This window comes from Hylobates moloch, unplaced genomic scaffold, assembly GCF_009828535.3.
Source record: "Hylobates moloch isolate HMO894 unplaced genomic scaffold, HMol_V3 SCAFFOLD_6, whole genome shotgun sequence".
Classification (NCBI taxonomy): Eukaryota; Metazoa; Chordata; class Mammalia; order Primates; family Hylobatidae; genus Hylobates; species Hylobates moloch.
The window spans coordinates 150,225,110-150,252,627 of record NW_026652281.1 but is presented as its reverse complement, the minus strand read 5'-3'; the positions used below and the strand labels follow the sequence as shown (position 1 = coordinate 150,252,627).

The window sequence follows — 27,518 nt, the reverse complement described above, 5'->3', positions numbered from 1 at the left end:
ATTAAAAATTAATGAAAATTATTTAAAAATTTTTTGAGACAGGGTCTTGCTCTGCCACCTACACTGGAGTGATGTGGAGTGATCTCAGCTCACTGCAACTTCCACGTTCCAGGCTCAAGCAGCCCTCCCACTTCTGCCTCCCGAGTAGCTGGGAATACAGGCACATGCCACCATGCCTGGCTAATTATTGCATTTTTTTTTTTGTAGAGAGGGTTTTTGGCCTCCCAAAGTGCTGGGATTACAGGCATGAGCCACCACGCCCAGCCTAAAATAATTATTAATGTAAGATAAAATTATTCTTTCTAACCTACCACACGTCATATTAACATTGTGCTCCAAAGTCATCAGCAACTCCCATACATTTCTTGGATAATGTCCAAACTACTCAGACCTTAGGCCAGACACAAGCGGCTCATACCTGTAATCCCAGCACTTTGGGAGGCTGAGGCAGGAGGATCACTTAAGCCCAGGAGTTTGAGAGCAGCCTGGCCCACAAAGTGAGACCTAGTCTCTTAAAAAAACAAAAACAAGGCCGGGCACAGTGGCTCATGCCTGTAATCCCTGCACTTTGGGAGGCCAAGACGGGTGGATCACCTGAGGTTAGGAGTGTGAGACCAGCCTGGCAAACATGATGAAACCCCATCTCTACTAAAAAAAAAAATACAAAAAATTAGCTGGGCGTGGTGGCTCACACCTGTAATCCCAGCTACTCAGAAGGCTGAGGCAGGAGAATCGTTTGAACCCAGGAGGCGGAGGTTGCAGTGATGCGAGATCATGCCGCTGCTCTCCAGCCTGGGCAACAAAAGCAAAACTCCATCTCAAACAAACAAAAATACTCATACACAATGACACTATCTTTCCAACTCTGTCTTCCACTACTCTTAAGTCTAATATTAGACTGATTTTACCATTTCCCCTAATCCTCAAGATAGTTACAATCCCACTTCACTCCACTAAGAACTTCCAGTAGTGAGACTCTGACCTTCATATGTCTTAGCTCATATTTTTCCTCTTCTCTCCTATTCCCTTGCTTCCACTACCAGATTGTGACACCTTTGAGAATGACCATCATATCTCACATCTATTTCACTACAGTGCCAAAAGCAATGCCTTTCCGAGCAGTCATCCACACAAGAGATGGCTGAAAATGAATGGGAAATCCCCTAAGACCACATGTCCTTCTGGATAAGGAATCAAAGGTGTGGTGCTCTTCACAATGAGGACATTACAAAAAGTCAATTATTCAATATAGATTTATTGAGCATCTTTTATGTGCTCCAAAGCATCTTAGTTTGTTAAACTGAGTCTTGAACCACTGTAGTATCATATAGTAAAAATATGAAAAATTGTACTCCTGAATTTTTTTTAATTTCCAAGAAGAGTGATATTTAAATTTTAGTCCATTTTAAAGGCCTGACATAATTATTATCTAGGGAAGAGAGGATAGAGGAAGAAGTAGAATTAAATTTAATTTAAATCAACTGAATTCAGGCACTGGACCGATACATGTTATATTGTTCTCTGCCTCATCATTATTTTATTTTAATATTTTAAACTACAAAGCAGGAAGATAAACTCACCATATTAAAACAAAATATTTTATGCAGGATGTTAAAGATTTAAGTTTTAAAGAATCACTTTGTTTTCTAAGCTGTTCTGCAGAAATCTATAAAATGTTAAAAAGAGAACAGTACAATTAATGGCAGCGGCATAAAAACAGGCAGTGGTGCAAGGGAGAATGCACTGGAGCACACAGCAGGATTCCAGTGACACCAGACGTTCTTCACACACTCTAACAACTTTGATGCTGTTGTTAGCAAGGATTTGAGCTCTTCTTCAAAATTCACTGTAAGGGCAAGGCACAGTGGTTCACTGCCTATAATCCCAGCACTTTGGGAGGCCAAGGCAGACAGATCACTTAAGGTCAGGAGTTCAAGACCAGCCTGGCCAACATGGCAAAACCCTGTCTCTACTGAAAAGACAAAAATTAGCTAGGCGTGGTGGCGCACACCTGTAGTCCCAGCTGCTCAGGAGGCTAAGGCATGAGAATCGCTTGAACTAGGGAGGTGCAGGTTGCAGTAAGCCGAGATCACGCCACTGCATTCCAGCCTAGACTACAGGAGAGATTCTGTCTCAAAAAAAAAAAAAACAAAAAAAACTGTTTCCTTCCTCCTTTCTCAGAGTTGGCACCTTTTCAAAAGCAGCATGAAATATACTAGAGATAATTTTCAAATTCCTTCCTACTGTGAAACAGGCTATACCACCAGCATAAACTATATAATAGCCAGTACAGAGGTTATTTGAACATGGTTTTGCAGTCATCTCTTTTAACACTGAAAAAGCTCGGTGCCTCTTTGGCTCTAACATTCCTTTTTTTTTTTTTTTTTTTTTTTTTGAGACAGAGTCTCGCTCTGTCACCCAGGCTGGAGTGCAGTGGCGCGATCTCGGCTCACTGCAAGCTCCGCCTCCCGGGTTCAGGCCATTCTCCTGCCTCAGCCTCTCCGAGTAGCTGGGACTACAGGCGCCCGCCACCACGCCCGGCTAATTTTTTTGTATTTTTAGTAGAGACGGGATTTCACTGTGGTCTCGATCTCCTGACCTCGTGATCCGCCCGCCTCGGCCTCCCAAAGTGCTGGGATTACAAGCGTGAGCCACCACGCCCGGCCTCTAACATTCCTAAAAAGCTTGTTTTATGAGGAACAAACTCTAGGTAAAAGGTTATGCATTGTGAGTGAATATTTTGAATTTCAAGGCCAGGCATGGTGGCTTAGGCCTGTAATCCCTGCACTTTGGGAGGCCAAGGTGGATGGATCACTTGAGGTCAGGAGTTCGAGACCAGCCTGGCCAACATGGTGAAACCCCATCTCTACTAACAATACAAAAATTAGCCGGGTGTGGTGGCGCACACTTGTACTCCCAGGTATTCAGGAGGCTGAGATGGGGGAATTGCTTGAACCTGGGAGGTAGAGATTGCGGCACTGCACTCCAGCCTGGGTGACCAAGTGAGACTCTGTCTCAAAAAAATATATATTAAAAAAAAAAATTTCATTCCAGACTCTCATCTGCTTTACTTTATGTATAAATGCAAGAATTCCCTATTACTTTGTGGGGATACTGTGATTCACAATAAAATAACATACAAAGTATCTAGCCCTAGCACAAAGCAGACACTCAATAAATGGTGCCTATTTTTATTCTCAGATCTATTCCTTGGTATGTGATACTCCTGGGATGTTGCTGCTATTAAGGTATAAAACCAAACTCAACTCAGAATCCTTTTTTTTTTTTTTTTTTTTGAGACGGAGTCTTCCTCTGTTGCCCAGGCTGGAGTGCAGTGGCGTGATCTCAGCTCACTGCAACCTCCGCCTCCCAGGTTCAAGCAATTCTCCTGCCTCAGCCTCCCGAGTAGCTGGGACTACAGGCACACGCCGCCATGCCAATCTTTTTTTTTTTTCAGTACTGATGGGGTTTCACCATGTTGCCCAGGCTGGTCTCGAACTCCTGAGCTCAGGCAATCCGCCTGCCTCAGCCTCCCAAAGTGCTGGGATTACAGGCGTGAGCCACCGCGCCTGGCCCACTCAAAATCCTAAATTGTCTAAATTCCACATTCCACCAAGCTAGAACCAGGGTGAATATGGGATACTCAGGCAACACAGGACACTTAACACCCTTGCCCCCAGTCTTATGAGGGTGTATGTCAATTATGCTGCTTTAATCAGCAAAAGAATCTCTAGACTCACAAAGTCATTCATAAAGCTGCAAACTAGTCATATACACAATAAAGAAAAGGCAGATAAAGGGGAAAAGGCCTCTTTAGAAAGATTATTGCTCTTTATTGTTCAAACAATTACATATAATTTATCACTTTTTCATAGTTCATTATACTGGCTTCACCAAATGGTTCTGGACAATTTGAGGAAATAGAATGATATAAAATTTATGTGTATATCTGTAACACCTTGCATAGTTTCTAATAAAGAGACACGCAGAGTTTAATCTATACCATACTTGTCTCAAAAGTGTTGAGATAAATCAAACAAGGGAGGCAGATTATTCCAACTGCTGAGAAAACATAGCACTGAATACAATCAGCAGCTATCAGAGAAGGAGAAGTACATAGAGTAACCAGAACGTAGTTCCACTCCTCCATCAGGCAGTCAGTATTCTTAATATCCTTCCAATCAGACGAGAGAATAAAATTTACAGTAACTCGTTAGTTTTTAACTTGGGAATTTTGACAACCAGCAAGTTATTATGCTAAGCTATAAAACTAAGGTAAAAAGGACCTAACAAGTGCACTCTACTGGGAGGATATACATTTTAAAATAGAAGACAAAATTAACTGAAGATTTTTTTTTTTTTTTTTGAGGTGGAGTCTCGCTCTGTCGCCCAGGCTGGAGTGCAGTGGAGCAATCTCGGCTCGCTGCAAGCTCCACCTTCTGGGTTCACGCCATTCTCCTGCCTCAGCCTCCCGAGTAGCTGGGACTACAGCGCCCACCACTACACCGGGCTTATTTTTTGTATTTTTAGTAGAGACGGGGTTTCACCGCGTTAGCCAAGATGGTCTCGATCTCCTGACCTCTTGATCGGCCCACCTCGGCCTCCCAAAGTGCTGGGATTACAGGCGTGAGCCACAGCACCCGGCCAATTAACTGAAGATTTAAAGCCGAGGTCTCAAACTGTACTGCAGCAAGAAATCAACGCCCACAAATCAGTTGTGTTCAGTTGCAAATCAGTTCCATTAGTGTTTTTTAAATTGTAACTACCGGTATTTAAATTTCACATGAAATTTCATATAAAATTTGATGTCTGATCTCAAATACTACTCTTGGGGGGAAAAACTAGATCTGACATTGGGTATATATTCTAGAAAGATGATCACTGGAACTAAAGAAAGAGGTATCCTCTTTAAATTGGCCTGTGCTCTCTAGCTTGCTTGAATCTCCACCCAGTCCCATTTTACAGATTATGAATCTAAGCTGAAAGATGCTCAAAACCACAGAACTAGCAAAATACCTATTTATGAACGTTGGGTGTTCACTCTTGACAGCTCTGCAACTCAACTTCCAAATAAAATGTAATGAATGTTAAAAGAGGTATCTAAAAGACTTGTACATGAATATTCAAAGCCATTTTATTTATAATAGCCTAAAATCTGGAAGCAATGCAAATGTCTACCAACTGGTAAACAGATAAATTGTGGTATGTCCATACAATGACAAAGGGTCAGGCCAAGCACGGTGGCTCAGGCTGAGAAAGGTGGCTCACACCTGTAATCTCAGCACTTTGGGAGGCTAAGGCAGGAGGACTGCTTGCAACCAAAAGTTCCAGACCAGCCTGGGAAACATGACAAAACCCCATCTCCACAAAAAATCAAAAATTAATCAGGCATGATGATGGCACCTGTAGTCCCAGATACTCATGAAGCTGAGGAAGGAGGATCACTCTAGCCCAGGAGATCAAGGATACAATGAGCCATTATCACGCTACTGCACGCAGCCTGGGCAACAGAATGACACCCTGTCTCAAAAAAACAAAAAGATTCAATGAATGTACAACACAATATGAGTATCTCAAAATCAATGTTAACTAAAAGAAGTCAGACTCAAAAGACAACACATTCTACCAAAAGATTCATATGAAATTCCAGAGAAGACAAAACAATAGTGATACAAAGCAAATCAGTGACTGCAGCCAAGGGCGAGGGCAGAAGAACTGAACGAAAGGGGCATGAGGAACTTTCTGCGGTGATAAAAATGTTAGAGATATAACAGTGGTTAGATGACAGCATGTATTTGTCAAAACTCAAAATTGGTTGAATTTTCTTTTACATAAATTATAATTCAATAAAGCTGAATTTTAAAAAGAGGTGTTTACAAAATAATAGACAACTACCGAGAAGAATACTACCTGGGAAAGTTTGGAAAAGCTTTAGGAAAAAGGTGAATTGGACTTTTGTTATCGAACAATTTGTAGGTGCATAAGAAATAGAAAACAGGGCACATAGGCAGTCATATTCTACACTGTGGCCTTTGAAGAAGTAGCATCTTTGAATACAAAGGAAAATGTTTCATAAAAAGAAATTCACAAAAATGGATAATTAGTCTTTGAACAGGTATCAAAAGCTAGTTGATCTTACAAGATTTCCCAAGAGGGAATCAACTTATTTTGCTATTTATATGTAAAATAAGCAGATAGTGTGGAAGAATTTATTTTGTTTTGCTTTTAAATAAAAGATAATGAGAGGTGGCACACACCTGTAGCCTGAGGTACTCAGGAGGCTGAGATGGGATTGTTTGACACTGGGAGTTTGAGGCCAGCTTGGGCAACACAGCAAAACCCCATCACAAAAAAATAAAAAATAAAAGAAAAGCAAATAAAAAGGAAAGGTAGGGGCAAAGAGAAACCCAAAGGGGCCAGGTGCGGTTAGTCACGCCTGTAATCGCACATTTTGGGATGTCAAGGCGGGTGGATGGCTTGAGCCCTGGAGTTTAAGACCAGCCCGGGCAATGTGGGGAAACCCTGCCTCTACAAAAAAAATTAGCCGGGGATGGTGGCACACACCTGTAGTCTCAGCTACTCGTGAGGCTGAGGTGGGAGGATCACTTGAGCCTAAGGTCAAGGCTGCAGTGAGCCACGACTGTGCCACTGCACGATCCTGTCTAAAAAAAAAAAAAAAAAAAAGAAGAAGAAGGAAAAGAAAAGGAAAGAAGAAGAAGGAAAAGAAATATAACCCAAAGAGAATAAAGAGAGAGAGGGAGGGACGGTGGGAGGTGAAATAAACACAAGAGACCAATAGAGTCAGAATGAAAGGTACCTTAGTACCAACACATTAGAAAAGGTGGGACTAAAAGAAAAATGAAATACTAGGGGAAAAAAACCAATCAACCAAAGTCAGAGGTACAGGGAGCTACAGAGAAAAGAGACTGGAGGCCTGACAGCATAGAACAGACTGAAGAGAATTAGAGGACAAAGTGAAAGCAAAAAAAGCTATTTCCTCCTAAATCTTAGAAATCAGTTTCCTCCTCTTCCATTCTCCCTCCCACCTCTGCCTTAGCTCAAACCATCTCATACCCAACCCCACACTACACATCTTTTATACTTCAACTGTACTAGAATGCCTCCTTCACTAATCTTCAACACTAAGTTCAAACACCACTTTTTCAATGAATATTCAACTTTCCCGAGGCAGAGTTAGCAGTCCTTCTTCCATATTTCAGAACATTGTGTTCTGAAAAACCATCGTAACATTGGGCTGCAATGTGTATCTCCTCTCCTAGTCTATGGGCAACTCTAGTAGAGGATTCAAAGGTAAAGATGAAAACCTTACTAAAAAGCAGTTTAAAAACTGTACAGCTAGGTACAGTGGCTCACACCTGTAACCCCAACACTTTGGGAGGCTGAGGCAGGAGGGTCACTTGAGTTCAGGAGTTCAAGACCAGCCTGGGCAACATAGTAAAACTCTCTCCCTACAAATAATTTTTTAAATTAGCCAGGTGGGCCAGGCGCAGTGGCTCACACCTGTAATCCCAGCACTTTGGGAGGCCAAAGCAGGCAGATCACCTGGGGTGGGGAGTTCAAGACCCGCCTGACCAACATGGAGAAACCTCGACTCTACTAAAAATACAAAATTAGCTGGGCATGGTGGCACATCCCTGTAATCCCAGCTACTCGGAAGGCTGAGGCAAGGGAATCGCTTGAACCCGGGAGGTGGAGACTGCAGTAAGCTGAGATTGTGCCATGGCACTCCAGCCTGGGCGACAGAGCGAGACTCTGTCTCAAAAAAAAAAAAAAAAAAATTAGCCAGGTGTGGTGGTGCGCACCTGTAGTCCCAGATACTCAGGAAGCTCAGGAGGCTGAGGCAGGAGGATTGCTTGAGCCTGGAAAGTCAAGGCTACAGTGAGCCATGATCGTGCCCCTGCACTTCAGCCTGGGTGACAGAGCAAGACCCTGTCTCAAACAACAACAACAAAAACTGCATGAGTCCACCTCATTTATACCATACCACTAGGATGCTAGAAGCCTTGCTGTTTTAAGGAATTCTACAGTGAATCTTTTCAAAAGTACACCCACCCTACCCCTAATTCCTCCCCATATCGTTTTATTTTTGTAATGCTTTAAATTTCTCAGTAAATGACTAACCTATAATAGAAAAGGCAGCAATTCCATCAGCAGCCAAAAAAGAAACTGCTTTTATAAAAGGAGCACCTCAAACCCTCAGGACAAAACATTATACTGAAGAAAACATATGTACAACAAGAATCTAAAAAAAACCTGGAGGACAAAAAAAATAGCAAGCTTTACTATCACACTAGTCTTTTTTTTTTTTTTTTTTTTGAGACAGAGTCTTGCTCTGTCGCCCAGGCTGGAGTGCAGTGGCGTAATCTCGGCTCACTGCAAGCTCTGCCTCCCGGGTTCACGCCATTCTCCTGCCTCAGCCTCTCCGAGTAGCTAGGACTACAGGCGCCCGCCACCACGCCCGGCTAATTTTTTGTATTTTTTAGTAGAGACCGGGTTTCACCGTGGTCTCCATCTCCTGACCTTGTGATCCGCCCGCCTCGGCCTCCCAAAGTGCTGGGATTACAAGCGTGAGCCACCGCGCCCGGCCCACACTAGTCTTTAAGAAAAAAAATTTTAGGCCAGTGCATTGGCTCATGCCTGTAATCTCAGCACTTTGGGAGGCCGAGGTGGGCAGATTGCTTGAGGTCAGGAGTTCGAGACCAGCCTGGCCAACATGGTGAAACTCTGTCTCTACTAAAAATATAAAAATCAGCCGGGCATGGTGGCAGGTGCCTGTAGTCCCAGCTACTTGGGAGGCTGAGGCAGCAGAATAGCTTGAACCCAGGATGCGAAGGTCGCAGTGAGCAGAGATCACACCACTGCACTCCAGCCTGGGTGACAGAGCGAGACTTGCCTCAAAAAAAATCAAAAAGAACAAAAATTGTTTTTAATTAAGAAATTAAAAATTAAGAAAAAGAAATCAGCAGGCCAGGCGTGGTGGCTCATGCCTATAATCCCAGCACTTTGAGAGGCCAAGGCGGGTGGATCACCCGAGGTCAGGAGTTCAAGACCAGCCTGGCCAACATGGCGAAACCCCATCTCTACTAAAAATACAAAAAATTAGCTGAGTGTGGTGACGTGCTCCTGTAATACCAGCTACTCAGGAGGCTGAGACAGGAAAATCGCTGGAACCCAGGAGGCAGAGGTTGCAGTGAGCCGAGATTGCGCCACTGCACTCCAGCCTGGGCAACAGCGTGAGACTCAGTCTCAAAAAAAAAAGAGAAAAAGAAATCAGCAAATTTGTGAGGCTTTCATAGGAAATTCTCAAAATCACTAATACCCAAAAGATATAAAAGTGGTTTTGGTGTTGAAAGGACAGAATGTAGGATGATTTAAGTTGCCAAGAGTAAGTGGGGAAAGCAGTAGTTTAGAAAGCTGTTTAGGAAGGAGAGTTACAATATAGATTTTGGAGGAAAAGTCATAAATTGGTGAAAATGCATATAAGGCTTGGCTGGTGATACTATTGCCGCACCCTGCATCAAACTCGCTCCAAATCCTAGCCTACCCCACAGAGGTGAGTCAGACTTATTAGCAAGAATTATTTTATAGGCTGGGCGCGGTGGCTCACGTCTGTAATCCCAGCACTTTTGGAGGCCGAGGCAGGCGGATCACGAGGTCAGGAGATCGAGACCATCCTGGCTAACACGGTGAAACCCCGTCTCTACTAAAAATACAAAAAATTAGCCGGGCATAGTGGTGGGTGCCTGTAGTCCCAGCTATTATGGGAGGCTGAGGCAGGAGAATGGCGTGAACCCAGGAGGCGGAGCTTGCAGTGAGCCGAGATCACGCCACTGCACTCCAGCCTGGGCGACAAAGCAAGACTCAAAAAGAATGATTTTACAGTGCCCTCCTAAAAAAAAGACCCTACTATGCAGACGAAAAATTATCCCAAACCTAAATGAAATAAGAGATTCCATCCATATTTGACAAATAGGACAAATCCAAAGAACAAAGTACAACTTTTTTTTTTGAATACCTGCAAGGAATATTCAACAAGTCTAACTAATGGAGTTCATCTGAAAACAAATTAACAAAGGAAGATTTTTAAACATCATCAAAATAGCTTCTCTAAAAACTTTCTTAAAAGAACAGATCAATTTTAGAATGAAGGCTTTTTGTTTGAACAGATGGTGATTAATTCCTCCTTTCTAACTAAGAAAAGCCCAACATCTCTAATAGTAGACTTTATTACTTTCCAGATAAGCAGTTCTCAGCAATGCATGCATTCATTTAAACAGTTCAAGAGCACTAAAAGGTATCAGGCACAGTGTGAGGCAGTGAATATATAGAAATAAAACACAGACTCTGACCTCAAGGAGCTCACAGTTTAATGAGAAGACAAATAAGCCAGAAGAAAATCGAATCCAGATTTGAGAAGTGATTTCAAGCAGCCCGAAATATTAGCATATTCAAAGTACAAGAGTTTAAGAATACGGTAACTAAAAATTTCCCAGTATCCCCTTATGTGATGGAAAACATCATTAATCCCTACCACTATAAATTAATAAACTGAGATTATCTGTAGTCATCCAGCCAGACCCTAGGCTAGCTAGAACTAGAAACAAGATTGCAGGCCACATGTTTCTCAGTTCATAAAGGTCAATATATTCTCTTTTCTAAACTTTTATGCTTCCACTTGAAATCCAGTCCAAGTCAACAAAAATGGTGAAATATTACATTAAAAACAAAGCAAAAGCTATCAAAAAAATTAAGTATTTCCCAGTTATATTTTTAGATTATGGCATCTCTGCTTCACTAGGCACTTAGCACCACTTGAATTTTCACCGGAAAAAGAGAGGAGGTAACCTGTATCTTTTTGGGCCTGGAAAAAGCATCCTACTCTCTTTAATTCTTCAAGCATCTCAGGCAATGAGCACTCAATGTCTTAATAGCTTCTAAATTAACTGTATATTTGAATATAAGAACTACATGTGTTGACTATTCAGGTGACTATCATTTCTTGAAACAGCTATACAGTTTTGTTAAGGATTATATGCTAAATGTGCTTTGAAACTTCAGGAGGACCATATCCTGAATATATCTTACGGCCAAAGTTTTTTCAATCAGAATGCATCTCTAAAATCAACAGGATTTGTACCAATATTTGCTTTAAACAGCTTTTCAAGAAAACATTTATATGTAAACGAAGTAAAAATACAAAATACAATGTTGCCATATGCTCTTGTACTAAAAATTCTTCAAGGCAGGAGATGTGTACACTCTGCAAATGCTCAAATTTACCTAAAGTGTCTATTTGTATATTCTGAAATACCTTAACATCTAAGTACTTAAAACTCAGTGACTGGGCCGGGTGCGGTGGCTCACGCCTGTAATCCCAGCACATTGGGAAGCCGAGGCGGGCAGATCACGAGGTCAGGAGATTGAGACCAGCCTGGCCAACACAGTGAAACCCCGTCTCTACTAAAACTACAAAACTTAGCTGGGGTTGGCTGGGCGTGGTGGCTCACGCTTGTAATCCCAGCACTTTGGGAGGCCGAGGCAGGCAGATCACGAGGTCAGGAGATCGAGACCATGGTGAAACCCCGTCTCTACTAAAAATACAAAAAATTAGCCGGGCGTGGTGGCGGGCGCCTGTAGTCCCAGCTACTCGGAGAGGCTGAGGCAGGAGAATGGCGTGAACCCGGGAGGCGGAGCTTGCAGTGAGCCGAGATCGCGCCACTGCACTCCAGCCTGGGTGACAGAGCGAGACTCCATCTCAAAAAAACAAAACAAAAAAAAAAACAAGACTTAGCTGGGTACGGTGGCAGGCGCCTGTAATCCCAGCTACTCAGAAGGCTGAGGCAGGAGAATCGCTTGAACCCGGGAAGCGGAGGTTGCAGTGAGCCGAGATCGTGCCACTGCACTCCAGCCTGGGGGACAGAACTAGACTCCGTCTCAAAAAACAAACAAACAAAAAACCTCACTGACTGATGTCTTACAACAGGGGCTACAAACTGTAGCTGTGGAAGCACAAATAGAGGAACAGCCTGATCTTGTAAATAAAGTTTTATTGGAATACAGCCCAAAAATATGTAGAACATATTTTCTACAGCTGTTTTCATGCTACAGATTGCAAAGTTGAGTAGTTGTGGCAGATATTATAAGGCTGAAAAAGCCTAAATATTAACTATTTGATCCCGTACCAAAAAAAAAAAAAAAAAAGAAGGCTGTCAACCCTTGTCTTAAAATAATCAGAACCAATTATCTGAAAAATTTATGTCTAGTCTAAGAGTTTATCTATCCCGAAATGAGCTACTGAATATGGTGAAAGTGTCAGTGAATTGTTCCTCAAAAAAATCCAAATTCAACCCTACATGGAAACAAGCGACTGCTAATTCATTTCAAAATCACATAACTAGTGGGGGCACGGTGGCTCATACCTGTAATCCCAGCTCTTCGGGAGGCCAATGCGGGCGGATCATTTAAGATTAGGAGTTCAAGACCAGCCTGGCCAACTTGGTGAAACCTTGTCCCTACTGAAAATACAAAAATTAGCTGGACATAGTGGTGCACGCCTGTAATCCTAGCTACTCGGGAGGCTGAGGCAGGATAATTGCTTGAACCCAGGAAATGGAGGTTGCAGTGCGCCAGGATCACGCCACCGGACTCCAGCCTGGGCGACGCAGTTAGACTCTGTCTCAAAAAAATATATATATATATATAGATATGTATTTTTTAAATAAATATATAAATGCCGATCTTGACTGAAAATTAAGCTTTAAAAGCAAACAGTGATTTTAGTTCTCTTTATCTCTTAAAAACTGAATTAATAGAATCAACACACAAACTTACTATACTTCACTGTCACTTGTATTTAGTTAACCACCACCAGGAACCATGCTAGCTATTCCTTTACTTCTTACACTAGTATCCTAGAACCCACACACATCCACCCTGTAAACTAAGTAGAACATTGTCTATATAAAAGCTTGCTTTCACCTGCCATGACAGACAGAGAATGATGGTAAACGGAGCATCCAGACTCTCTTAGGGAGGTATTTAGCCTCTTCTATGTTTTTGAATATAAAAACCCCAAAGCTGATATACCAGTCATATGAAGGAATTATACCCAAATAAGTTCTATTGCATCTATTTGCCATTCTTAGAATAAGAAAGCATTATATAAGCAATGCTGATTGACTTTATCAACCGATGCAACAATGAAAACTGCCTGGAATATTCTAGGTATCAATGAAAAGTTTTTATTTTAATTTTCACTATACTTCTCTGTTAAACTAATTAAGGCATTGTAAGGGCTAGGGTTTCAAAAGAAACACAATGCCACCTGATAAAATAAGAATTTTTTCGGCCGGGAGCGGTGGCTCACGCTTGTAATCCCAGCACTTTGGGAGGCTAAGGCGGGCAGATCACGAGGTCAGCAGATCCAGACCACGGTGAAACCCCGTCTCTACTAAAAAAAAAAAAAAAAAAAAAAAAAAAATTAGCTAGGCATGGTGGCGGGCGCCTGTAGTCCCAGCTACTCGGAGAGGCTGAGGCAGGAGAATGGCGTGAACTCGGGAGGCGGAGCTTGCAGTGAGCCGAGATTGCACCACTGCACTCCAGCCTGGGCTACAGAGCAAGACTCCGTCTCAAAAAAAAAAAAAAAAAAAAAAAGAATTTTTTTCACGCCTGTAATCCCAGCACTTTGGGAGGCCAAGGCGGGCAGATCACCTGAGGTCAGGAGTTCAAGACCAGCCTGGCCAACACGGTGAAACCCCGTCTCTACTAAAAATACAAAATTAGCCGGGCGTGGTGGTGGGCGCCTGTAATCCCGGCTACTCGGGAGGCTCAGGCAGGAGAATTGCTTGAACCCGGGAGGCGGAGATTGCAGTGAGCCAAGATCTTCCCATTGCACTCCAGCCTGGGCGACAAGAACAAAACTCCGTCTAAAAAAAAAAAAAAAAAAAAAAAAGAAAAGAAAAATAAGAACTGATAAATAAGCTAATAACCTTATTTACCGCAAAAGTTATACGTAAGAATTCAAGTTTATCAAATAATCAGGGATTATGTTTTTATGTATGATTATTAACAGAACTGAGTCAGTCATCCCAAAGTACTACAAAAATTGATGAATCAGGCCGGGCGCAGTAGCTTACGCCTGTAATCCCAGCACTTTGGAAGCTGAGGAGGGTGGACCACCTGAGGCCAGAAGTTCGAGACCAGCCTGACCAGCATGGTGAAACCCCGTCTCTATTAAAAACACAAAAAATTAGCCAGGAATGGTGGCACGCACCTGTAGTCCCAGCTACTCGAGAGGCTGAGGCAGGAAAACTGCTTGAACCCGGCAGGCGGAGGTTGCAGTGAGCCGAGATCGTGCCACTGTACTCCAGCCTGGGCGACAGAGGGAGACTCCATCTTAAAAAAAAGAGGCTGGGCGCGGTGGCTCACGCCTGTAATCCCAGCAGTTTGGGAGGCCGAGGCGGGCGGATCACGAAGTCAGGAGATCGAGACCATCCTGGCTAACATGGTGAAACCCCGTCTCTACTAAAAATACAAAAAATTAGCTGAGTGTGGTGGCGGACGCCTGTAGTCCCAGCTACTCGGGAGGCTGAGGCAGGAGAATGGCGCGAACCTGGGAGGCAGAGCTTGCAATGAGTTGAGATCTCGACATTGCACTCCAGCCTGGGTGACAGAGCGAGACTCTGTCTCAAAAAAAAAAAAAAAAAAAAAAAAATGATGAATCATTTACCAATTATTCTTTTTCTCCAGCTAATAAAATAGAAGATAATGCAAATTCTTAATACAGCTAACTCTGATTAGCCCCTGCTTGATCTATCTAAGGCATGTTCCTACGCCTAAGTACTTAACCAAAGATGCATCAATAGCTTGGTATCCTTGACAATACCAATGTAGCCACAGGTTGTAATCCGGCGTAAACACAAACCTAAATTAAGCATTTAACAAGGCCAAAAGGATGCCAAAATAATCATAACACAATTAGATTAAAATAAGTTATTTTCGAATTATTCATACCATTTTTCCCTGCCTCTGGTGTATATCGTATCTTGGATTAAAAAATTAAAGATATTTAAAAGTACAATCAAGTGACAACTAGTTTACGACAGATTACAAGATTTACACAGAAGTCTTGTTTTCTGCTTTTTTTAAAAAAAAAAAAAAAAAAAAAAAAGAAATTTCAGGCCTTGATCCTATTTTTCGCCTGCACGGTATTCGCAAGAAAAGTCCCAAAGAAGCTTCGAAACTAAATAACTTCCTCTGGGCTCAGTTTCCTCAAGAAGCTGATTAATGTGGACTACCAACTTATGTTAGCAAGAGGGGCAAATTATTACTAAGACTAGGACAAGCACGGAGCCTAATCTTTAAAAGGCATCCTGATGAGAAAAAAAAAAGAGAAACCCCGCCCAGCCCTCAACTTTCTCGGCTTTTCTAGTCCCGTTTTCTTTTACAAAATTCAGAAAAGCAAAACTTCCCCTTCACTGCCTGTCTCTTATCTGAGGCCTGGTACAGAAATTCAGACCGCTATTTATCCAAGTACCTCCTTAAGGTAGTCTTAAGGCTCAAGCCAGCTCAGAAACGGCAGAAAGATTTGCTTTCTTGGGTTAAAGGAGGGCGATTACAGGGTTTGGCGGCCAGATTTGTCAGGAAGCATAGGGCCGAGAAAGAGGGAGAATCCAGAGACTGAGCTCCATCTAGTCCCAGGAACCACCCCCAGGGGAGGCTTGACTGCCCTCGGTACTTCCCTGCCTCCTCAGCTCGTGTGAGGAGAAAGGCGGGTCGAGGTCAGGCTCCCCTGAGCTACTTCCTGGTCCGATCGGACTCGCCTTCGGACACCCGAAACACCCCCGGCCCGGCTCCCTCGCCCTTTGCCCTGTCTCCTCCCCTCTCAGTGACCCACCACCACTGGTCCCCTCCCATCTAACATGGCTGCCCCGCCCGGCCCACCTCCGGCACAGCCTAACCAATTAGTGGCCCTCGCGGCACCGCCTCCCCCACGCCCATTGGTGCAAAAGTCTCCATCCGCCCGCTCCATTGGACGCCAGAACCTGCCACTCAGCTCTGAGGGCTCCGCCCCTAAGCCGCTTCAAGCTGCTTTGAGAAGACATATAAACAAATCCCGGGAGGGAGGCCCCTCGCCTGTCGCCTCTGAGGCGGGGACAGAAGGGGGAGCGGCTACCCCCGAGACGCCTTGATCGGACCCCCCTAGCCCCAGCCCGCGCCTCTTCGTCTCCTGCCAGCCTGGCTCCAACCTCCGCGGCCCCGGCCCTTCCTCACACGCCCCTCTCTCCCCTCCTCCCCCGCCAGTCTCGCCTCCCCTCCCCTCCCGGGCCCCTCCCACCCGCTCTCTTCTCTGACAGGCCGACTGCCGGCAGCAGCGGCCCCGGGCTCGGAGGCAGCAGGGAAGGGCCGGGCGGCCCGGCAGGACGGACGCCCGGCGCTGCCCATCCCCGGCCTAGCCTACTGCCCGCCCGCGAGTCCCATCTACCGCCGCCCCGCGCTTTTATGTAACCGTCCCGGGCCGGGGGTGGGGGAGGGGAGCGGAGCCCCCGTGACCTGCAGGCGGTGGCCCAAGGCCCGCGCGCCCTAGCACTCAGCCGTGGTCCCGGCCCCCGCCCCGCGCCGGCCCGGCCCAGAGCCCCACCGCTGCTGCCTCCTAGGCAAGCGGCCCTCCGCCCCCCGCTCCGCTCGTCCCCCAGCCCAGGCCCCTGGGGGCTCCGGGCAGCGGGTGGCAGCTCTCACCTGTGGGTGTAGGGGCGGCTCAGGGACTGGGTCCGGTTCCGCTGCAGGGGCCACGGCCCCTCTCCATGCTGCCTCGGGTTTGTTTTGTTTATGTCCTTCCTGACGGGTTCCCGGAAATCGCGTGACTCGCCCCCCTCACGTGGGCCGCGGCGAGGAGGAGGAGGGAGGCGGGGGCCCGCCGGCCTCGGGCCAATCGCGAGGCGTTCCACAGCCCGGCCAATCAGGGGCTGAGTCCGGCCGGGCACCCCTGTCACGTGTCGCCGGAGGGGCGGGTTGCCGGGAAAAACCAGGAAGAGAGGGCGGAGCGGGGGCTCGGCGCCGGCCTCTGCAGTGTGGGCGTGGGCGGTCTGTGATACGCGGCAGCACGCCCAGGTTGGGAGAGGGTGTTCCTTTTTACAGAGGCTTCAAATCCAGCGTTTTATCAGATCTCAGAACTGCGCTGTGAGGCATAAGGTGTCCGTTTGCCCATTTTGTAGTTTAAGTTCACTGAAACTTGAAGTGGCTAACTTGATTAGTAGGGGGATTGTATCCATGTCCTGGGTAATGGACCGCCTCCCCATCTGAACGTCTTGAGAGACAAACCTTGCCTTTTGTCGTTCGTTCATTCACCGACTCAATATTTATTTAGCACGGATTCCGAGACACAGGGATCAATCAGACTGCGTGCACCTTTGAAGAGAGAGACCCGTATACGGTACAACCAGAATGCCACTATTACAGAAGCGCCTAGACAAACCTCCGTGACACATGGTCGTTTTCTTGCACTTCCTGATCCTCTTAATAACAACAGCGTCCCTTTATTGAACGAGTACTATATGGTGGGCTTATCGTCTCAATTAGTTTTCCCTGCAAGCACATGCAGTAGTAATATATCCATTTTTCAGACAGGAAAATTAAGGCTGAGAGGAGTTAAGTTACTTGCCCGAGGTCAGGCAGCTAGTAAGTGAGCTAGCTAGGGCTGGAGCCCTTGTCTTTTATCACAGCCTATTCTTCCAGATGCTTTTTATACATCTTAAAGGCACGGAATTGATCTGAACACACAACAGAAATTTGATTTTAGTAAGCGCAGGGAAAGGAGGACTGGGGGATAAAGACACCTGCCCAGGTTTCTGTTAGGAGGAATCGCCTTTGAAAATGTGACTACCTTTTGCACAGATTTAGAGAAGAAGTATAGCGTCATTGTCAAAACCGTGGACTTTGGAATCAAAAAGACCCACAGATCATAATCATCAGGAGAGCAGGGACTGGGCAGTGTTTATCCTGTACCTTCCATGCCCGGCACATAGACAGTCATTACATACTGGTTGAATGAATAGTCTGGATTTGAATCCTTGTTTCACCACGTGTAAAGCAACACAAATTAACCTCTGTGAAGCTCAGTTTCCTCTTCTATTAGTACCCTCTGGGGTTGATGTGAGAACTAAGTGAAATAATTCATATAAAGCACTTATCATAGTGCCTGGCATATGGTAAGCACTTAATGAATAGTTGAATTATTAAATTGTTTAAGGGCATCATTTGGAAGGTGTACTGTAGACTAAATAGCAAGTACAGATAACTTTAGACTTTAGCAGGTCAACAGCCACTAAAATAATACTTCTGTACACAAAATGAATAGATAGCTATATGTAGATGGAAAGTAAAAGCATAAATCTCTCCTCTGTAGCCGCCACAACACCAACCACATAGTAGGGCCTCCATGCCCAATGAAGGAATGAGTATTTCCCCTACTGCAAAGTGAGTACCGGGATTATAATTTTTTTAAGTCTAACACATACCACATTCTAATTTTCCACATCAACTGGAATTTAAAATTGAAAAAGAGGAAAACTAGCTTGGGAAGTTTGAGCCAAGTTCCCCCGACTCGTTCACATGAGATTCATGCATTAAATCTCCCCGGCATACATGACAGACCATCGTCTCTTGTAATACTATATTTGAAAAAGCGCCAGCAGATGGTTAGACCTTCCATTGTTACACTGCTGGCTGGACACGGGCATGTTCATCTCCTCTACTGGGCAGTTCCTTGGGGTCTGGAGGCAGCCAGTTTTATCTCCTAGCGTGAGGCTCTGCCGGCTGAAGGTGTTTACTAGTGAATTACATTGGATTCCCACCTTTCCCTCTTCCGTTGTCTTGGAAAGGATGAGGTTTTGGCTAAAGGAGACCTTTCCATCAAGGTTTGTTAATGACTATATCCTGCTCCAAAATGAATGAAATCACTGGCTCTGAATTGATTTGTGTTTCTCTGGGTTTTATCCTGCCAGATTCTGTCACAGTCAAAGTTGGCAGGAAGTTGGAACTCTGTAATATCATTGGCTTCTTGTTCTAGCCACAAAGTAGTAACCAACTGGCATCACCACTTCCAAAGTGTTTAACCTGGTTCCTGCGGAATAATTTACATACTGGAATAGCATGAGTCAGAAAAACACGCTTTACACAAATATGATACAGTGGGGGAAACAAAGCAAGAACTCCTTTTAATTCTTAAAATAATTTTTTTATTTTCGATTAGCTAACATATATAGATGGTACAAAATTCAAAAGGCACAAGAAAGTATTCAGTGAATATCAAGTCTCTGTCCTGTTCCTGTTTCTTGGCTACTCATTTTCCCTTCTCAGAGGCAACCACAGTTACCCACATTCTGTGTCTTCTTCCAGAGATATCCTTTGTATGTGCAGGCATTTTACCTACTTTAAACCTTCATGTGTTTGGAACACTGTTCTTGGAGCCAAGACCCCAATTTGAGCTTTACCACTAACTATAAGATCCAAGGTGACCTCTCCAGTTTCTTCATCACAAGGGAACTGGGTATTCTCTGTGATCTTTTTAACTTCAACACTGAGCCCACATCCTGAAAGAATTAAAATGGTTGGCACAGGTCCTAACTTTCCATATGACCTGTAGGTCATAAATTTACGCTGTGTGTAAATCTTCATTACAGTAGATTGAGCTCTGCCTGCTGCTCACATAGACATCTCTTAAGAGAGTGTTATCATTTCAAGTCTAAATGTTTTCTTTCCGGACCCCTCTAGGCCTGTGTGATTTGTTAAATAAGACTTCACAGCTTTAGAAGTGAGATTAATTAACTCAAAGCTGGAAGATCTCCAGGAAAAGCTGTGTCCTTCTGACACTAAAAACTGATTTTCTTTCTGAGAAGACTGGAGTGAATTGAAAAGAGATACTGATTGATGGTCAGCAATTGGCCTCTATCCTTCATTCATCTTACCAAAAATATTATTTGGAGCTGGGCATGGTGGCTCATGCCCGTAATCCCAGTACTTTGGGAGGCCGAGGCAGATGGATCACTTGAGGTCAAGAGTTCAAGACCAGCCTGACCAACATAGTGAAACCCCGTCTCTACTAAAAATACAAAAATTAGCTGGGCGTGATGGCAGGTGTTTGTAATCCCAGCTACTCAGGAGGCTGAGGCAGGAGAATCGCTTGAACCTGGGAGGCAGAGGTTGCAGTGAGCCAACATCACGGCATTGCACTCCAGCCTGGGCAACAAGAGCAAAACTCAACAGGAGCAAAACTCCGTTTCAAAAAAAAAAAAAAATTCTTTGGGCTGGTCCAAAGGTAGTGAATTATCTCAATTGTTCAGTTAGTTACAGATGGAACTCCTTGTTCTACTCTTTTCCCTGACTACTGCACTTGACTAATCTTAAAAAAAATGAAATAAAATAAAATAATTATTTGGGGAAAGAAGAAAGGTCAGTTCTTCCCACTGCCTGATCTCTCAAGATGACACGGTGTTCTTCGTGTGACAGCTCTGAGCCTCGGTTTCTTACTTCCACAGAAAGCACAATTGGTCCCAAATATCCTTCTCTAGTCTCCCATTTATTTACCCTGATTCCTCATTCCACCCCATTTCGCATACCTAGCACCAGTCCTGCCATGGGATAGGAGCCTGCTTGTGTTCTGAATGGACAGATTAATATCTAAATTCCGTTCAACCTCCGTGGCTCAAGATCTCAACTCTTTCATGGAATCTATTTCTACCACGTCTATTTCTGCCCTCATTAATCTCCTTTCCTCTACCGCCGAACTAAGCACTTAATGTACTTACTGCTTTGTATTATTCATATCGTGTGTTGATATTATTTCTTCAATAAAATCACATGGGCATAAACACAAATCCTTGAGTTATGAAGAAAGAATGCAAAGCACTTCATTAGATAACCATCTTCCAGCCTGTGTTTAGTGATTGGCGGGGGTTAGGAATAGGAAAGGGAGAGAAATAAACTGACATCTGTGGAGTGCCTAATGTGTGCACTGAAGATACAGTCCTTGCCCTTGGAGGAACTCAGAACCTAGCGGAGGAGACTGACCCCACAATCCAACACAGAGTTCATCAGAAGGGAGCCCTTAGAGGATTGTTAAGAGCAGGACGCATACGCATTTCAGCACCACCTTTTTGCTAGAAAAACTTACTTGGATAAGTAACTAACCTGTCTGTTCCTTAATTTCTGTAATAACTTGCCTCACAGGTTGATTCTGAGGATTAAATGCAGAGCCTGATGCATAATAGATACCCCCAGCTGGGCATGGTGGCTCACACCTGTAATCACAGCATTTTGGGAGGCCGAGGCAGAAGGATTACTTGACCCAGGCGTTTAAGACCAGCCTGAGCAACATAGGGAAACCCTGTCTGTATTTAAAACAAAATTTAGGCCGGGCATGGCGGCTCGTGCCTGTAATCCCAGCGATTTGGGAGGCGGAGGCAGGCAGATCACAAGTTCAAGAGTTTGAGACCAGCCTGGCCAACATGGTGAAATCCCTGTCTCTATTAAAAATAGAAAAATTTAGCCGGGCGTGGTGGCAGGCACCTGCAATCCCAGCTACTTGGGAGGCTGAGGCAGGAGAATTGCTGGAACCCGAGAGGTGGAGGTTGCAGTGAGCCGAGACTGCACCACTGCACTCCAGCCTGGGAAACAGAGCGAGACTCAGTCTCAATAAATAAATAAATAAATTTTAAAAATAGATGCCCCCCCTTCTCCACTCTCCAGGGAGGAATGTGCCTGGAAGCTTCTTAGTAGAGAAGCAGCAGAGAAGGAAAAGTAGCATGGCAAAGAGAAGGCAGCCAGCGACTCAGAGGGCTTCGGGATTCCGTTGTCTTCCAAGGCAGCATTCCTCTCAAAATTGTTTTGACTGTTTCACTAAGACTGGAAACTCCTAGGACAACTAATAGCTCCTATGGCTTTTTTGTTTTGTTTTATCTTGTCAGTGCTGATCTGAACATACACTGGTAGTATCAGCAACTAACTGATAGCAAACCAGGAAGCTAAGGAGTGAGAACAACCTAGCATTTGTTGTAGAAAATACTCCCAAATGATAGGTACAGTAAGACATTCTGTTGATGAGGTCAGAAGTAGGACGATAAAAACAGAAAGTGGAGGAACAGATCTATAAGATCAAGACCTGTAGCCTTGAGAACAGTTTGTTGAAATACAGACGAAGGTGTGGACCAAAGAATCTAATCCGATGAACACAGTGAAGCCGGATTCCCAAGTGAAGGAAGTCAGCTGTTCAGAGAGGCTGCTGAAGTTCGGAGAATTGATGATGAAGTTAGGGCATCCTATTATCCAAAGTATTTTTTAACCCACAAATCCACAAAGTCATAGATTTCCCTCACGTGACAGCAAAACTTGGGACTATGGCCAACAGTTTTTTTTAAGTTTGAGTTTTCCTCTTGTTTTCACAAGGTCCAGACTCCAAGATGAAAAGTGTAAAATAAAGCCGGGCGCGGTGGCTCAAGCCTGTAATCCCAGCACTTTGGGAGGCTGAGGCGGGCAGATCACGAGGTCAGGAGATCGAGACCATCCTGGCTAACACGGTGAAACCCCGTCTCTACTAAAAACACAAAAAATTAGCCGGGCGTGTTGGCGGGCGCCTGTATTCCCAGCTACTCGGGAGGCTGAGGCAGGAGAATGGCGTGAACCCAGGAGGTGGAGGTTGCGGTGAGCCGAGATCGCGCCACTGCACTCCAGCCTGGGGGACAGAGAAAGACTCCGTCTCAAAAAAAAAAAAAAAAAAAAAAAAAAAAAAAAAAAAAAAAAAAAAAAAAAAAAAAAAAAAAAAAAAAAAAAAGAAAAGTGTAAAATAAAAACATTCTGGAACCGCAACAGTGGGACATAAAGCACATCAACAGACCTGAATGCCAGCTGTAGCTCGTGTCCTATGTTAAGAGAGGCAGTACCAGGAGGAAGGACCAAGTCTCCTTCTCATTACTCAGTCCCCGTAACTCAGGATCTACCTATGGATAAAGCCAGAGGGATTCTGGCCACAGGTGAGCTGGCTACAGCCCTTTCCTGATGCCATGACAACCCGTCAGCATGACAGCCAGTCAGGCTGGGTGTGGTGGCTCACACCTGTAATCCCAATATTTTGGAAGGCTGAGGCGGGAGGATCCCTTGAGGCCAGAAGTTCAAGACCAGCCTGGGCAACATAATGAGACCGTGTCTCTACAAAAAATTTAAAACTTATTGGGTGTGGTGGCAGATGCCTGTAGTCCCAGCTACTCGGGAGGCCGAGGTGCGAAGACCGCTTGAGGCCGGGAGGTTGAGGCTGCAGTGAGCTATGATCACACCACTGCACTCCAGCCTGAGCAGTAGTCTCAAAAAAATAGCTGGACACAGTGGCTCATGCCTGTAATCCCAGCACTTTGGGAGGCTGAGGTGGGCAGATCACCTGAGGTCGGGAGTTCGAAACTAGTCTGACCAACATGAGGAAACCCCGTCACTACTAAAAAATATAAAATTAGCCGGGGGTGGTGGCACATGCCTGTAATCCCAGCTACTCGGGAGGCTGAGGCAGGAGAATCACTTGAATCCGGGAGGCAGAGGTTGCGGTGAGCCAAGATGGCATCATTGCACTCCAGCCTGGGCTACAAGAGCAAAACTCCGTCTCAAAAAATAAATGAATAAATAAATAATATAAAGAGGGGGCCTCTTGTCTGCTTACCCGGTCACCTCTCCCCAGCTTGGCTAAAGAAGAAACCATCTTTGGGAAAATTGGGAGTAATGGTGGGACTTGAAGTAGGGATTAGGACAAAGTAGGGGCTGGTTCTCTCCTCCTCCTAACAAAGGGAGTAATGACACAGGTTCAGGCTTGAACACCATGGAAGAAGGGAGGACCCAGTACGTGGGTTTTTTGTCTCCTCTCTGGGTGAGGAACAGAGTGGTTGGGAGTATTAAGAAGGCAGAAAATGTGTAATACTACTCTCTGCCCTGCCCCAATCCAATTAAAATCTGGTGAAGCATAAGGCAACTAATGTAACTAAAACTGTCCCCACAGGGTTGACAAGAATTGCATGCCAGGTTCTGAACAGAAATATAATTAAGCATTCATCAGGCTGCCCTCTGGCCCCACTTCCTTGTTGCTAAAAGTCACGGAGCATAGCAGGGCGCAGTGGCTCATGCCTGTAATCCCAACACTTTGGGAGGCAGAGGTGGGCGGATCACCTGAGGTCAGGAGTTCAAAACCAGCCTGTCCAACATGGTGAAACCCCGTCTCTACTAAAAATACAAAAATTAGGTGGGCGTGGTGGCACACGCCTGTAGTCCCAGCTACTTGGGAGGCTGAGACAGGAGAATTGCTTGAACCTGGGAGGTGGAGGTTGCAGTGAGCCGAGATTGTGCCACTGCACTCCAGCCTGGGCGACAGAATGAGACTCCATCTCAAAAAAAAAGAGTCATGGAGCACTAGACACTGACCATTTGCATCCCTGTTGTTCCTACAGGTAGGATTTCTGACATCAGGGCCATAAGACCGCTTAAGAATTGATTTCTAGCCAGCTGTGGTGGCTCACACCTGTAATCCCAGCACTTTGGGAGGCCGAGATGGGCAGATCATGAGGTCAGGAATTCGAGATCAGCCTGGCCAATATGGTGAAACCCTGTCTCTACTAAAAATTCAAAAATTATCTGGGGGCGGTGGCAGGCGCCTATAATCCCAGCTACTCGGGAGGCTGAGGCAGGAGAATCACTTGAATCCAGGAGGCAGAGTTTGCAGTGAGCTAAGATCGTGCCACTGCACTCCAGCCTGGGCAACTCAGCCTTTAAAAAAAAAAAATTGATTTCCATCCCCATTGTTCCTATAGACAGGATCTCTGACATTAGAATCATAAGACTTTTGTTTAAGGCTCACTTGAGATGTTTTCCAGACCCCAACTCCAGCTCCCAGTTTGAAGAGCCCCACAGAGGAACGGGATCAGCATGACAATCCAGCTTCTTCAGCTCCGTGTCCCATGACTTCACTCTGCACTCTTCAGCCCATCAGCCATCTCCACACTTTGGCCCACTCCAAAACCCTTAGAAGCCCTAGCCCCAAACTCCTCAGGGAAATGGATTTAAGGTTCTTTCTCATCTCCTTGTTTCGTGACCCTGTGATTAAACATGTTTTTCTGCTGCAACCTGGTGTCACGATGTATTGACTTGCTGTGTGCATCAGGTAATGAACCTATAACAGTTGAGATGGGAGAGTTCTGTGGACCCCTTTGCGGGACTTGTGACAGGGGTGTGGCTTGCTTACTATCCCCTTGCTGGAGGAAGAGCACACAGATGAGTGGGTGCTGCGGCCAGGGCGAGCGCTTTTGGACTCGGGCCCCACGGTAGCCTCTAGGGGTGTGTTACAATTAATGCTCTTTTAGCCCTTGCCGTCCGTGGACAGCTAAGTGTTAACCAGCTCAGTGGAGAGTCAGGGTGACAGCCTTTTACACCCTGCCTTCTTGGCACCTGGGTTCTTGTCCAGCATCAGGTCACACAGACTTGAAGGATGGTGAATGTGGAGGTTTTACTGAGAGATGAAGGTGGCTCTCAGCGGGATGGGGAGGAGGAAAGTGGATAGAGTGGGAAGGAGTTTGGCTGCAGACTAAGCAGCCGACCAGCTGCTTCTTTGATGTTCAGATGCTTCTTCTCTTTTCTCCTCTGCCGCGCTGCTCTGCTTCTCTGCCAGTGGAGTTTGGGGTTCTTATGGATACAGGATGGGGGGTCTGGCAGGCCAGGGTGGTTTTGGAAAAAGCAACATTTAGGTGGGAAAACAGGGATGTGAAGTTCTCATTTAGGGCCCCAGGCCCGGGGTTGTGGGTGGGCCTTTGCCAGAGAACCGCTCTCTTCCACCCAGTATTTCCCTGCCTCCTGTCCTTATAACAGTTACATAATGTCCTTAGGGCCTGGCACACAATAAGCACTAGGTAAAAGATGACTATTGTTGGGCTGGGCACGGTGGCTCACGCCTGTAATCCCAGCACCTTGGGAGGCCGAGGCAGGCAGATCATGAGGTCAGGAGTTCGAGACCAGCCTGACCAGCATGGTGAAACCCCGTCTCTACTAAAAATACAAAAAACTAGCTGGGCATGGTGGCATGCACCTGTAGTCCCAGCTACTCAGGAGGCTGAGGCAGGAGAATTGCTTGAATCCAGCAGGCAGAGGTTGCAGTGAGCCAAGATGGTGTCAATGCACTCCAGCCTGGGTGACAGAGTGAGACTCCGTCACAAAAAAAAAAAAAAAGATGGCTATTATTATTAATAAGCACGGCTCTGAACTTGGCTTCAGATGAAAGTCGATGAAAGCCATAGACTTGCTCTCCAGAAAAACACACACAAATATACACACCCCTAATTGTGCAGGTGCTTTCCGGGGGTTTACAGATAGGTGTGGATCCCAATTAGGACCTGCTGATTGACTAGAGAGTCTCCCTATAGTATGCAGTACCAGCTGCATAGTTTGTGGGGCTAAGTGCAAAATGAAAATGCAGGGACCTTGTTCAAAAATTACTAAGAATTTCAAGGCTGAGTGCTGTGGCTCACGCACGTAATCCCAGCACTTTGTGGGGCCAAGGCAAGCAGATCACCTGAGGTCAGGAGTTTGAGACCAGCCTGACCAACATGGAGAAACCCCATCTCTATTAAAAATACAAAATTAGGCCGGGCACAGTGGCTCACGCCTGTAATCCCAGCACTTCGGGAGGCCGAGATGGGCGGATCACGAGGTCAGGAGATCAAGACCATCCTGGCTAACACAGTGAAACCCTGTCTCTACTAAAAATACAAAATATTAGCCAGGTGTGGTGGCGGGCGCCTGTAGTCCCAGCTACTCGGGAAGCTGAGGCAGGAGAATGGCATGAACCCGGGAGGTGGAGCTGGCAGTGAGCCGAGACCATGCCACTGCACTCCAGCCTGGATGACAGAGTGAGATGCCATCTCAAAAAAAAAAAAAAAAAAAATTAGCCAGGCATGGTGGCGCATGCCTGTAATCCCAGCTACTCAGGAGGCTGAGGCAGGAGAATCGCTTGAACCCAGGAGGCAGAGGTTGCGGTGAGCTGAGATTGCACCGTTGCACTCCAGCCTGGGCAACAAGAGCGGAAACTCCGTCCCCCTGCCCCCCCACAATAAAAATTACTAAGAATTTCAATACAAGAGCAGAGCATCAAACCCAGTGCAGAAGGCCCTGTGTGACTGCCCCATGAAATTCACCCTCTAAGACCTTAAAGCTCCAGGTCAGACAGTTTTACCATCCTTTAAGAAAACTCAATACCTAGAGACTGGAATTAAAAAAAAAAAAGGTGATCTCTCACAAGATGTTTTTTTCCAAGCCAACTTTCAGTGAATGAACATTCTCTGAACACCTTTTTGTGCAAGATGGTAGGGATCAAACTCGAACAAACAAGGGATCCTGCCCAGTAAAGCTTCTGCAGCCCCTGGGAAAGACAGAGTTATGTACAATTGTGATAATGGAGATAAGCAAAGGTTGCTGTGGGAAGC

General features: G+C 45.4%; 1 protein-coding gene across 6 annotated transcripts in view; it reads right to left on the bottom strand.

The window, feature by feature from the left end:
- CREBRF (CREB3 regulatory factor) overlaps positions 1-16,886 on the bottom strand; it is an 88,141-nt gene extending 71,255 nt beyond the window's left edge. For 2 of the 6 annotated variants that reach the window (XM_032158644.2, XM_032158646.2), the window contains exon 1: positions 16,759-16,886. The gene's annotated coding sequence lies outside the window, so the exon portion shown is untranslated. Of the gene's footprint in view, positions 1-12,440; positions 12,537-15,556; positions 16,277-16,758 lie in introns of those variants that run through there. The other 4 variants (XM_032158647.2, XM_058440152.1, XM_058440150.1 and 1 more) reach the window with 3 other exon arrangements.
- Positions 16,887-27,518: the final 10,632 nt, after the last annotated feature.